We start from the raw sequence: 13473 nt of genomic DNA, 5'->3' as shown, positions 1-13473 counted from the left end.
GGGCTCTGACCCGGAGCAGCCGTTCGCCTCTCTGGTTTTCTGGTAGGCTTGCCTCAGCTCCTTCAGTTTCACGCGGCACTGCTTCGGGTCCCTGTTATGGCCTCTGTCCTTCATGCCCTGGGAGATTTTGACAAAGGTTTTGGCATTTCAAAAACTGGAACGGAGTTCTGATAGCACGGATTCCTCTCCCCAAACAGCGATCAGATCCCGTACCTCCCGTTCGGTCCATGCTGGAGCTCTTTTGCGATTCTGGGACTCCATCATGGTCACCTCTGCTGATGTGCTCTGCATGGTCACCTGCAGCTTGCCACGCTGGCCAAACAGGAAATGAGATTCAAAACTTCGCGGTTCTTTTCCTGTCTACCTGGCCAGTGCATCTGAGTTGAGAGTGCTGTCCAGAGCGGTCACAATGGAGCACTCTGGGATAGCTCCCGGAGGCCAATACCGTCGAATTGTGTCCACAGTACTCCAAATTCGAGCCGGCAAGGCCGATTTAAGCGCTAATCCACTTGTCGGGGTGGAGTAAGGAAATTGATTTTAAGAGCCCTTTAAGTCAAAATAAAGGGCTTCATCGTGTGGACGGGTGCAGGTTTACATCGATTTAATGCTGCTAAATTTGACCTAAAGTCCTAGTGTAGACCAGGGCTAAGCCTCACTGAGAACTGATAAACCCATACTGGAAAACAGTCTGGCTCACATGTGCATCAGTATTATAAAAACAGGTATTAGATTTATTAAAAAAATGTAGGTTTAGACTTTATGAAATGTTTGTAAATTGCTGCATGCATTAATCTTACCTACAACAGCTGTATCCCATGTTACAAGGTAATATTTAAGAGTTTGCTCTGTAACTGTAAAAAAGTGTTTGCTCTAAAACTACCAGGAGAGAAGCATTACCAAGTACGAAATACTAGTTGACCATAAGAGGTGTCATCTTCTACCCAACAAAAGAAGGCCCATAGACACCAGAGGAACCATTGTGGAACATAAGTGGACAAAAGACTGTTGATTGCTCCCCCACACCCATGAAGAGGAGACATCCATGAGCACTCATCCCATCAGCTTGAACTCTGGGGGAAGGGAATAAAAATCCCTGTCAAGAAGCTATTGTTATCTCTATGCTGATTGAGCTTTGAAGGGCAAAGATTTCTAAGCATAATCAAGAGTTCTCCAGTGCTTTGCCTGGGTTAGCACTAAAGGACATACAGAGCTTTGTATTTATAGAAGCTTCTATTACCTTTTGGAACCCAACTCATTTGTGCATGTACTTTTACCAGCTTTAATCTTGTCAATAAGGTCTGGTCTACATTAGAGTTAGAGCGATGAAGACAGTTTTTGTCAACCTAACCATGGCAGTGTCTACACCTAAATTTCGCTCCCACTGATGTAATTACCCCTCTGTACAGACCTTCATGAGTGGCACAGAGTCCAGATCGATGTAGTTAGGTCCATCCAGAGTCACTGTAGCCACCACATTGCTTATGTAAACTGCTACTGGCTTTCAGGAGCTGTCCCACAATGCCCCACACTGACCATACAATCAATCAATACAAGCACTCCTGGTGAGGATGCACATAGTCAACGGAAGGAGCGAAGTGTAAACATGGGGTACAGATGTGGGGACCTGCATGAAAGATCCCCTAAGCTTATTTCTACCAGCTTAGGTTAAAAGCTTCCCCAAGCCACAAACCTTTTCCTTGTCCTTGGATGGTATTGCTGCCACCACCAAGTGATTTAGACCAGAATTCAGGAAAAGGGCCACTTGGAGTCCCTATTTCCCCAAACCCCTTCACACCCTTTCCCGGGGAGGCTTGAGAATAATATACTAACCAATTAGTACAATGTGAGCACAGACCAGACCCCTTGGTTTTTAGGGCACTAAAAATTAATCAGGTTCTTAAAAGAATAATTTTATTTAAAAAAAAAAGTTAAAAAAAAAATCACACCTGCAAAAATCAGGATGGAAGGTAACTTTACAGGGTAATAAAGATTTAAAACACAGGAGGATTCCCCTCTAGGCTCAGCTTCAAAGTTACAAAAAACAGGAATAAAACTTCCTCTTAGCATAGGGAAAATTTACATCCTAAAACACAAGACAATTTAACGCATTTCTTTGCCTTTACTTACAATTTTTGTCATTTTATATGTATCATTTCAGGTATGTTTTCAAAAGAGGATTTACCTGCTTGGTCTCTCTCTCTGTCCAGAGAGAGTACACGTACACACACACACAGATTTGAAAGTATCTTCTTTCCTTATTGGTCCTTTTGGTCAGGTGCCAACCAGGTTATTTGAGCTTCTTAACCCCTTATAGGTAAAGTGATTCTGTACCTCTAGCCAGGAAAGATTTTATGTTACTGCATACATAAAGGTTGTTACCCTTCCCTTTATATTTACGACAGATGCACATCGCCAACAGAAGGAGCAAAGTGTAAACATGCACAAGCAATGTAATTATTGCTCCGGCTGTATGACAACGTAAGTTAGGTTGACTTAATTTTGTCTTGTAGTCCTGGCCTAAAACCCTTATTTCTTCTCCTTAGTTAATAAATCTTTAGTTGGCTTATTATAGGATTGGCTACAAGTTGTCTTTGATTTGAGATCTGCAGAGCAATTGACCAGGGGTAAGTGAATGTTCCTTTTAGGACAGAGTAACCTGATTATTATGGTGATTTTTGGTGTAAGGGACCATCTATCACAAAGCCAAGGTTGCCTAGGTGGCAACACACATGCCAAGAGTTCAGGGTCCTTGAAACCTGCTTAATAAGTTGGTCATTGTCTTTGGCATGAAAACAGCCTGAGAAGGAATAAATCTATGAAGCTGGTTATGAAGAAGATTCTCTTTTGAGGACCAGCTATTTAATAATGGGGCTTGACCGCAAGTATCAGTGTGATCTTGTCACCAAATAAGCAACCTTGAGACTGTTTCGAGGTTCGTGTGCCCTTTGAAAGTTAGAATTTAGGCTGGACCTCTTTTATAGCTAAGCAATATTCCAAACTGGCTCAGAGGATGCCTCTCAAGAGTCACAGGGTAAAACATGGCATGGGCAAATATGAAGTCATCTGGGGTCTGTCCTTGGCACAGCCACAACTTTCCTCTCCCTAATTAGCATTTCTCTTTCTGTATCTATGAAGTATCAATACTATGAATGGGGTTATAAAAGACAAGATGGGGAGATACTAGATTCAGTGAGTTATCTTTAATATTCTTAAACGTGCTTAATTCTATAAAACTGACATGTTCCTAGAGGAAGACTTTGTATACTAAACCAAACTTTTATATTCTGAATCAATATTAGAATTTATTGTTACCTCAGAAGAGAGGCTAAGAGTTTTTTCTTTTTTTAAAAAATTCAATGAAGGGCACATTTAATATTTCCAATCTTTGAATGGAAATTGAATTGGTAGAAAAGATTGAAAGTAGTTCAAAGAAAATTTAGCTAAATTTTAAAGAATCCACTCTAGTGATCTAGTGATCAGTTTTGTGGGGAGTGAGTACAATTATATTCCATAGGTCCAGATCTAAAAGGAAATTATACACAGCCTTTTTAGAAATACAATCCACAAATCAACAAGTTCTTATAAAAGCCTGTACATCTCATAAAGCACATGAGGCCAAAAGCTTGGAGTTTATGATGTATTCCTTTGGCTAAAATTTAAGTCTTAAAAATATGCAGAGTGAGTATTTCCTGCTGGATACGAACTCTACTGTCATGTACTCTACTAGAAGAGGAATCAGAAGATTTAGGAGATTTTATTCCTATAAATAAAAAGGATGTAAACATCTGCATACTTCAGCTCCCCACCCCCCCAAGAGTGCAAATGCATGAATTATGAACTGCCCAAACAAGGTAAACTTTTAGAAATGATTATATACAATATTTGTGAAGTGGAAGGACAGTATATAATGAAGTCAGATCAGCCTTTTAAAAAACACCTGGTTTTAAATACACGCCAATCATTAGGTTACCACAGAAATGGTAATTTAAAACCCTTATGGAAAATCCTGGGCCTAGTGAAGTCAACAATGAGAGCCTTGCCACTGAGTTCAACAGGGACAGGATTTCACCCCTTGTCCTTAAATCTCAGTTCCACTCATTGTATTAGCAGTGGGACCCACTCTCTCCCAGAGTTTTATGAAAGCAGATGCAAACAAACAGCAACTCTGATTATCGGCTCCAAGTGATTGCTGAGCAATGTGCCTACTTTGACTAATCTGACAAATGCATCTTTGTTACTATAATAGACAGTCAAATCCTCCAACTGAGGAGGAGATGTCTCTGTTCCCTTACTATCATCTTAAAAAAAAAAAATCTATGTTACATGGCTGGGCTAAGACCACTGGTCAAACAGATTTATTTACTGACAAATGCATAGAACATCTAGAATTCAGCTCCTTCAAGAGAGTGGCTCTGTCCTTCTAGTGACAGAACTGTTAGAACACATTTCTCCTGTTTTGAAGTTGTTGCTGCAGCTGCCTGAACAATTTATACTGAAGCACTTCAGATTAGCTCCTTTAACCCATCAACTCATGACCAGAACAGTTTGTCATGATCAGAGGTTATTTGTTCTACTCCAGCTAGGATTCAGAGAGTGAAAGCAAAGAAATGTTACTTGGCACTCCAGTGCTTGATTTTTCCGCCTATCAAGCCTCAAGCTCCCTAGTCTGATCTTTGAAGGCAAACCTAACCAAACAGATTTTAAAAGCCGACAATTTTACTTTGTGGGGGCACAATACAAAGACAAGACGTTACTGTGAATAATACATTTTTCCCCCTTATGCTATAAAGAGTCCCTGTGTAATCTGCAACTGGCTTGACTGAAATTCTGCATTGTGGGCTACAGCAGCACCCAAGAGTTCCCAACTGAGATCCCAATCTCATTACACAAGGTACTGTACGTACATGTAGTAAGAGGTAGTCCCTTCCCTGAAGGGCTTACAATCTAAGAGGGCAAGACAGACAAGGTAAGTAGTTACTTGCCCAAGGCAACACAGCAGATGACAGAATTAAGGATAGATCCCAGATCTTTTGACTCCCAGTCTGGTGCCATATATATTAGACTATGCTGCCTTAATTTTGCCAATATTTCAGACTCCATGGCAGATTCATATTTAATTTAAACTTCCTTTAAAAAGGTAAATTAAGTGAATCATGCAATTCTCTCATAGTGCAAAGCACCACAGAGTCACATCCCACTGAACAGTAAACACAAAACACACAGGAATCTCTGGCCAGCAATCTTCCTCCATGTTTTGTGGTTTTCACACTGCCTTGAAGTGAGCCATACCGCATCCTGTCCTGTCAGCCAAATTGTTGAGCCCACCGATCCCTGCAAACCTTGCTTCGGTATCTTCCTCCGCTCATCAAATCCATGTGTCCCACAAACTGAAGTTTTCTTCATCTGATTATCCTGATATTAGGTATCACTTTGGTTATGTTGTAAATTCAGGTGATCTCCTCCTCCTCAGCCACATGCAAAGTGTAACTAACTCTCAGCAATCACCTCTAGCATTTCCATTTGAAGGCAGAATGCCTCTTAATGTCCTGTTTCCTTAACATTCATGACTCACATGCATACAGCAAGATGCTGAAGAAGAGACTGCAGAAGTTTCATTTTACACTTCATGGTAATAACCTTTGCTTCTCCAGATGCAGCTATGGCACTAAAGCAGCAGTCAAGTCCAATTCTACATTAGATTTCTAAGGGAAGTTTGGTGTCCCTTGTAGTCGTATTACTCAGACATTTGCAGTGCTCAATGTATTCCATTGCCTCCTCAGATCTGGATAGGAATATTTTCACCTTTTCAACAGATTTAGAGGTCACCATTATCTGTGTGTGATATCTTCAGATCTAACTTCACTGCTTCCACCACTACCCTTTCTAGCCATTTTTCCACCTCTTTCTGTGACAATCCAATTGGTCAATATCACTAGGTTTCCATCAGTGGCTCTTCTTAAGAGTTCTCTAAGAAAACAAGTGAAGAAGCCTGGTGATAATATGGAGCCCTGAAATTTATCCTCAAGTCAAAGCAACTACGTTGATCATGCCCAAAAGAGACACCAAAACTGTCACACTTCCATCGAGATTTTGTATCAGCCTTACTACATTTTCACTAACTCCAACCAGCTGCAAGATTGCCTAAAGACTTTTGGCCCATATGTATCAAATGCCTCAGCGAAATTCACAGACATGGACCACCTTCCCATCATTCTCCAACACTTTCTTTGACTGCACATGGAGACTCAGTATTTGCTCCACTATGCCGTTTTGGGGCTTAAATCCAATTTATTCTTAAGTCAGAAAATTCTATCTCTGGGCACAATTCTCTTCAGGATGACATACAGTAATATTGTGCTAGTGTGTATTAGTAACAAAATTGTGCAGTAAATTTCCACAAACAGCCAGATTCCCTTATTATAAATAGGAACCAGCAGGAACTGGATCTTGGGATATCTTCTGGTTTCAGCCTATCTGCAGCCTGTGGAAGCAACACTACTTCGGCCTACAGTGTTCATATTTTCAGGGTTCTTTTAGCAACATTTTAAATGCTAAGTTAAAAAAAAAACGAACAAAAAATGCTTGGCTTTTGGAGCACAATTCTGTGGCAAGACCTTTAACTATGGAATCACAGAATAAGTGGGGCCACAAATACAGTAGTAAATAGTAAGAAGCTTCTTCGAAGAAAGGAAGACCATTAGCAGAAATTCTGGAGAGGTAATTGTGGAATGCACACCTAGAGAGGTTAGACTACTCTACCTGAACTGAAAGCTAGCTCAACAGCAAAAAAACAAAGCTTGATTAAAAACCCACAAAGACAACCAAAAACCAAGGATCTGAGAGATTTAAAGTTTATCATGCTCTCAAATATGCAGCTCAACCAAACACCCATTGAATTTCCACTCCTAGGGATATGGCCTTATAGATGTCCCAGCTATTCATTACGTAATGGTCCCCAAATTGTGGGGTGCATCTCCCCACTAGGGGCAGAAAGAGTGGCACTCCCTCCCCACCTGCCATGCTTCCAGCCCTGCTCTGCCCCCAGCCTTGCTCTGCCCACAACCCCAATCAGCTCCCAGTCCTGCTCCACCTCCGGGCAGATCCACCCCCAGTCCACTCCAGCCCCTGCTCCACCCCCAGCCCAGCCCCGCCTCATTTCCTCTCCACCCCCAGCTCAGCTCTGCCTCCAGCTCAAGCTCTATAGCTGAGGAAGCCCTAGCTGTTCAGTAATGCAGGGGGGTGGGGGAGCGACGACAGGACACCACACAGATTCCACTAATGGTAAGGAGGGCTGTCAAATACAAAGGGAAGGGTAACCACCTTTCTGTATACAGTGCTATAAAATCCCTCCTGGCCAGAGGCAACATCCTGTTACCTGTAAAAGGTTAAGAAGCTCAACCAACCTGGATGGCACCTAACCCAAAGGACCAATAAGGGGACAAGATGCTTTCAAATCGGAGGTGGGGGGGGGGGCGGGTCAGGGTAATCTGAATACCCTGTAAAGTACTTTCCATCCTGATTTTACAGAGATGATTTTTACCTTTTTTTTTTTTTTTTTTTTTTTAAATAAAATCCTTCTTTTAAGAACCTGACTGATTTTTCCATTGTTCCAAGATCTAGGGGTTTGGGTCTTTGATTATTTTGTAACCAATTGGTTAGGACATTATTCTCAAGCCTCCCCCGGGGGGGGGGGGGGGTTGTAGGGCTTGGGGGGATATTTTGGGGGAAGATGTCTCCAAGTGGTCTCTTTCCCTGTTCTTTGTTTAAAACGCTTGGTGGTGGCAGCATACTGTTCAAGGACAAGGCAAAGTTTGTATCTTGGGGAAGTTTTTAACCTAAGCTTGTAAGAATAAGCCTAGGGGGGTCTTCCATGCGGGTCCCCACATCTGTACCCTAGAGTTCAGAGTGGGGAAGGAACCCTGATAGGGCACAACTAGAAAAGTTTGCACACCACTGCATTAATGTCATGCTGGTGCAGGGGGGACCTTGCTGACTCTCACTGCTTGACCACATGTGTGTACTACAGTGCTGCATTAAGATTTAGGTCAGACAGCAATCAGTTCTAGAACTGACACCCCAAAACAGCCTTAGTGCTTAGTGGAGGGCTTCCCCCCTCAACAGTTTCTCTGCTGCAAAGTAATAAAGTACCATTTAGTTAAGATAGGCAGCTGAATGAGCAGTGTTTGGGGGGGGGGGGCGCTGCGTCACAGCCATGTTAAGGTTGCCCAACGCTTCCCGCTGCAAGCTATTTCAATTGCTCTTAACTTTGCCAGACTAACCACTCAGACTGAAGTTCCCCATGCTAGATGCCTGCCTCAGACCAAATTTTGTAAAAAGTTTCAGACAAAACGGTGCTGCTATTCCTCAGAATCACCAAAACTGGGACAAGAACAAGCTCGCCTGGAAGCAAGAGGCTCTTCTAGCAGCTAGACCCACTGCAAGAGGAAGGATGACCAGTGCTGTTTGCTACCTGCTCTTTTGCAGGTTTCTTCTCAGTCACAAGGTTCCCCAGAAAATATAGGAATACCACTTCACTCTGAAACACTGAGGATAGGAAGCACCTTACATCAGAGACGATGGCATCCCTTATATATTAGGCACCAAAAGCACATGGATGCATGTGCCTAAAGTCTGCTGGTCGGTAAAGTAGCTACAGAAACAACTGCAGTCACAGGTGCTTCTTTAGTGGTGGTTTTGCAGAATAAGCTTCCTTGCTAGCTCCTATCAGAGAAATAACTGGGTGGATCCTTCACCTTCTAGAAACAATTGGAGTAGAATTCAGAAAGCAAGGCCTGTAGATAAAGGATCATCATAACTACCTGCCTACACCTGCTGGAAAGTGAGAGGTACACCCAAGTATCTGGACTGGTTCAGAAAATCCAAGAATTGGTTTTACTATTTATATACTACTTATAGTTCTCCATTTCATCTTTTCACACCAGTTGTCAGGGGAATGTTAGGAAGCTGGAACCCAGCCAGAGGTTGTATACTGAAATGCTTGGTATTTGCTGCTGTTGTCATTTTAGAAGCAAACTCAGTTTCTTCTCCATCCCACCACTCCCATCTGAAGCCAATTCAGATTATATACCCTTTTATGGTTTCATGCATCTGTAAAATGACCACTTATCAAGCCTAGTCACCATTTGCAAGGGAATACCATAAGCTTGTGGTAAGGTTCTCAAATTTAGAATGCCAGCAAAGCGTAACTCATGCTTTCATATTTTAAACACCAACAGAGTCCTACAGCTAAAAACAACAAGTCTAGGAGAGGCTTGAACATTTCTCACAGAACCCTAGTATCCCATATTAGGGATTTCTTCATCTCAGTCACCAGTCTGAAACAGATTGGCGCACACACCCATTTAACCATAATAGGCAGCAGCAACAGTACAAGAAGTTTTGTCACCTTCCTTAAACTCAAGCATCTGGTATTTCCTTGCAAGAGGAAAAGCTACTACAGTCCTCATTTGAGGCCCACATTTCCTGTTTCAATGTGTATTTACATTTTAGGGTGCTACTACATTAGTATAAATTACTACCATTTCACAGCAACAGTGATGCTGATGTTGGGGCAGTGTGTTTATAACACTGGTAGTTACCAAAGACATATTGCCTACCATTTCTGATTAGTACTTAGTGCTCGTAGCAACAGTGCATTTGCACCATTGCCAGAAAACAGGTACTGATTTTCCTAAACTAGACAAACCCAGGAGTCTAACACCACTATGATCCCCCATTAATCACTGGCATTTTTAAACCAACTGGGGGATGCTATAAATGGATAGATACAAGATAACTGGACAACTCTCGGGAGCAAGTTTTATTTATCTAACAATCCAAGGGAACTGAACTAAAAATTCCAACCAGCACTAGAGATCCCCAGGTCCCTTTGAATCCTTTACCCTCCCAAGAATGACCTACCTACCTGCAGGCAAAACTGTGTCCAGTATGCAATGGAAGGTGGATTTAGAACAACTCCATAGCTGCCATTAGAAATCTTGTCCACTGAATCATCCTATCCCACCTACACCAAGGATGAAATCATATATCCAAATAGCACCCAAAACCTTAGATTTTAAATGTGGGACAACAGAAGGCGAGAGACTGGTTAGAACTTCATACGCAAATCAATCTTCAACGGTCTTTTCCTTGGCAGCACACTAGCTTTAAGGGCTATTTTTTGGGCAATGGGAAGGTTGAAGTTTGTCCACATTGGGAAAAGCCATTTGCAGTTCTCAAAGTCAAACAACTCTTGAGATTTCTCTGATTGGATGTCTCTCTCTCAAATCTTATAAGGGGCTCTTGGAATGACAAAGTCATTTGGTGCCAAAGACACCACTTTGTGAGGTGATGATGAGAGGTCCTTTAGTGGCAAGGCAGGTCACTGGTGTTGCTTAGCCCCTACATCTGGTTCTTCCAATCTGCAATAGGTGGTCTGGCCAGAGAAGATGGCTAAAGTGACCTCTTTTGAGCGTGGAGATTGACTCTTAACCGAAAGAGATGTCAGACCCCCATAAGCCCAGTAGGGCCACAGCAGCATAAGGTAGGGATATGGGTCAATAGCTTGACATTGGCCAGTCCAATGGCATTCCTGTCGGGGGGATTTTCAGTCCTGTATGGCAGGCTTCTGTGGCACCATAGAGAATAGGGTTCCCTGCTTCAGGACTGGGAGAACGCATGCGATAGACTGACTTCCTCTCTGGGCAGTGCACTCTCAGTACAGATAAATACCTCTGTGCCAGTCACTGTCCCGGTTCACTTAGAAGCACACTGTCTGTTATAGAGCTCAATGCAGAGAGGCGCAATCCCAGTTCTGGGACTGGTGCCAGAGAAGTATTCCTCTGTGCTGTAGGCTGCCTTTCTTCACCAGCCTTTGGCACTATGTGGGGCTTGGTGGATTTGTATCCAGAGGGTTTTCAAGATCAAAACTTTGTGTTATGATAATGAGTTCCATTCGGAGTCTCAGCCTCTGTTTGGAGTGGCCCCTCTTAGTCCCAGATTTTGGTAGCAGAGGTGTTTCTGTCCTCTTTGGTACCAATATCTGTGAAGCCATGTGATCTGCTTCATCACCGGGGCATATGTGCTGGTGCCAGGCCTTTCTTTGGCAGTCTTCTCTGCTGTGATCTGGTCTTTGGGGGTCACTTGTCTGCTAGATTGAGCACTGGATAAAGTTGGGTTTTCTGCTGTTGGGTGACAGGTGTTAATCTCCTCAAGAACTAAAGAGACTTTAATAGATTGCCCCTAGAGGAGGAAGCTTTAGTTGCACAGTTTGTGCATACCCAAAGAGAAATATAGGCATAACAAACATCAATTCATTATATGGGACTGTTCTAAACAAGTGAGAAATTAGTCCATCTTTTGAGGGATTTGTCCATCACCAGACCTGAAGGGCCTGAAACCCACAGGTTTCAAATCCACCGTGTTAAGGAGTCCAGGGGGAGAGGGGTGTCTGGCAGCCAATATTCAGTTCAGACAGGCATCACATCAGCAGAGCAGAGAAGTTTTGAAAAATTTTTGGAGGCATTGAGAGATTTAGTTGGAGCTAAGAACTACCAGGTCATATTCTTGCCAGTTTGTCTTGCTGCCACAGGCAATAGAGGGAACTTCAGAAACACAGGTAAGTTCTTCCAGTGGTTAATGAACGTTACTGTAAAAATCTGCACTTTATTTCCAGATTGATCTTGTCTAGCTTCAGCTTTCAACTACCGGATCTTGTTATGATTAAAGAACTATCAGAGATCTCTCCACATAGGTACTTTTAGAGGGTCATCAAGTCACCTCTTAACCTTCTCTTGGATAAGTTAGAGATGGAGCTTTTAAACTCTCATTATATAAAGATATGCTTTCCAGACCTCAAGCCATTCTTGTAGCTCTGTCCTAAACACGCTTTCTAATTGACATTTTTGATATGTGGACCAGAACTAGACTGTATTCCAGTAATTAAATTACCAGTGCCATATACAGAGATCATACCACCTCACTACTTCTACTCTGTATTCCCCTGCTTAAACAGGGGATCATATTGACCTTCTTAACTACAGCATTACACTGGGAGCACATGTTCAAATGGTTATATGCTATGACCCTTAAGTCCTGTTCAGTATGACTGCAATTCCATCTTGCAAGCGTCACCTACATTCGTTGTTCCCAGATGCATGACCCTGTATTAAGACACACCTTGTTCAAAATGAGCCCTTTTGAACAAGCAATTCAAGTCAGCCCATAGAACCAATCTGCTTCCTTATTAATACTGCAACCACTTGTGTCATCTGCAAGTTTAGTAGTAATGATTTTATATTTTCTTCCCGATTGTTGATAAAGACACTGAATAGCAATAAACCAAGAACCCGTGGGACTGCACCAAGAATATCCTCATTGAATGATGATTCCATGTACAGTTACTTTTCAAAATTTACTAGTTAGCCAGTTTTTAATCCATTTAAAGTAAGCTATATTGATTTTGTGTAGTGCTACACTGGAGAAGCGCTAACTGAACTTCAGTGGCAGTTGCTGGGTTGTCTGCTCCTGCTAGGAAGCAAAACCTGGAAGCTTCCAGTCACCAGAAGCATGGCAAAGAGTTTATTCTTGCTTTGGGGGACAGTATCCTAAAGCTATCCTCCTCACAGAGGGAGTTTTTCTGTTTTGTAAAACGATAGCCATTTGAACACTACTAGCCCTAACCCATTTTTCAATGAGAGGGTGAAGGGTAGCCCTGCATTTGGAATGTACCATATCTACCCTGGGAAAACCCAATCCTTTTCCAGCTTCTCATATATTACTTTATAGGCTGGAAAATATTAGACTTTTTGCTTCTGGTTGGATAGGCAGGGATCCAGTCTGTTAAGCTTTAAGTGCCCTAGGGTAACCTACAAGCCTGTGTGTCCTGGAACAAACATTTGTGGTAGTGTCCAAACTATCCTTCACAGACATGTTACCTATAATGGAGTTAATTGGTAATCAAATTGGAGATAGGAAGTCTAATATAAACAAGCCCTTAGGAGAAATGTTCTGAAGTTAAGTAAATAAGCTGGCTGGTAGGTTAGCAAACATGGAGTTGTGACTGACAGGGAAGATTGTAAATTAGCTAGGAGGCCCTTCAAACCTTCAGGGGAGGCCAGAAAGGAAGTCCAACCTAAAGTATTGCCAGCTGGAGAGAGATGAGAAAGTAAAGAACCAGCCAGTTTCTTCAAAAACTCATTTGTGTTTGCGGGTTCTCACTTTCGTTTTTAAATGTCCAAACAATATCCTTTGCACTATATGCCACTAAAAATATAGGATACATTAAAAAAAAAAAAAAAGTAAAGAGCCTTAGTTTGAGTGAATTTTGAAGTTGAACCTGCCAAGTAGGCAGCTGATCCTTTATTGTAGTTATTCAGCTAGCCTCTACACTTTGAATGGTTACAGTATGGTTTAACCTTATCAGAACATTATTGATCTATAAATTAGAGAGATTCACTTGTTCGATTTATGAGG

The 13473-nt window shown here is 42.2% G+C and overlaps 1 protein-coding gene across 3 annotated transcripts in view; it reads right to left on the bottom strand.

The window, feature by feature from the left end:
* MYH10 (myosin heavy chain 10) overlaps positions 1-13473 on the bottom strand; it is a 144736-nt gene that overhangs the window by 87115 nt on the left and 44148 nt on the right. The gene's annotated exons all lie outside the window — the stretch shown is intronic.

Source organism: Lepidochelys kempii, chromosome 14 (genome assembly GCF_965140285.1).
Source record: "Lepidochelys kempii isolate rLepKem1 chromosome 14, rLepKem1.hap1, whole genome shotgun sequence".
Taxonomy (NCBI): domain Eukaryota; kingdom Metazoa; phylum Chordata; order Testudines; family Cheloniidae; genus Lepidochelys; species Lepidochelys kempii.
The sequence above is the reverse complement of the archived record's forward strand: the minus strand, read 5'-3'. Positions and strand labels throughout refer to the sequence as shown.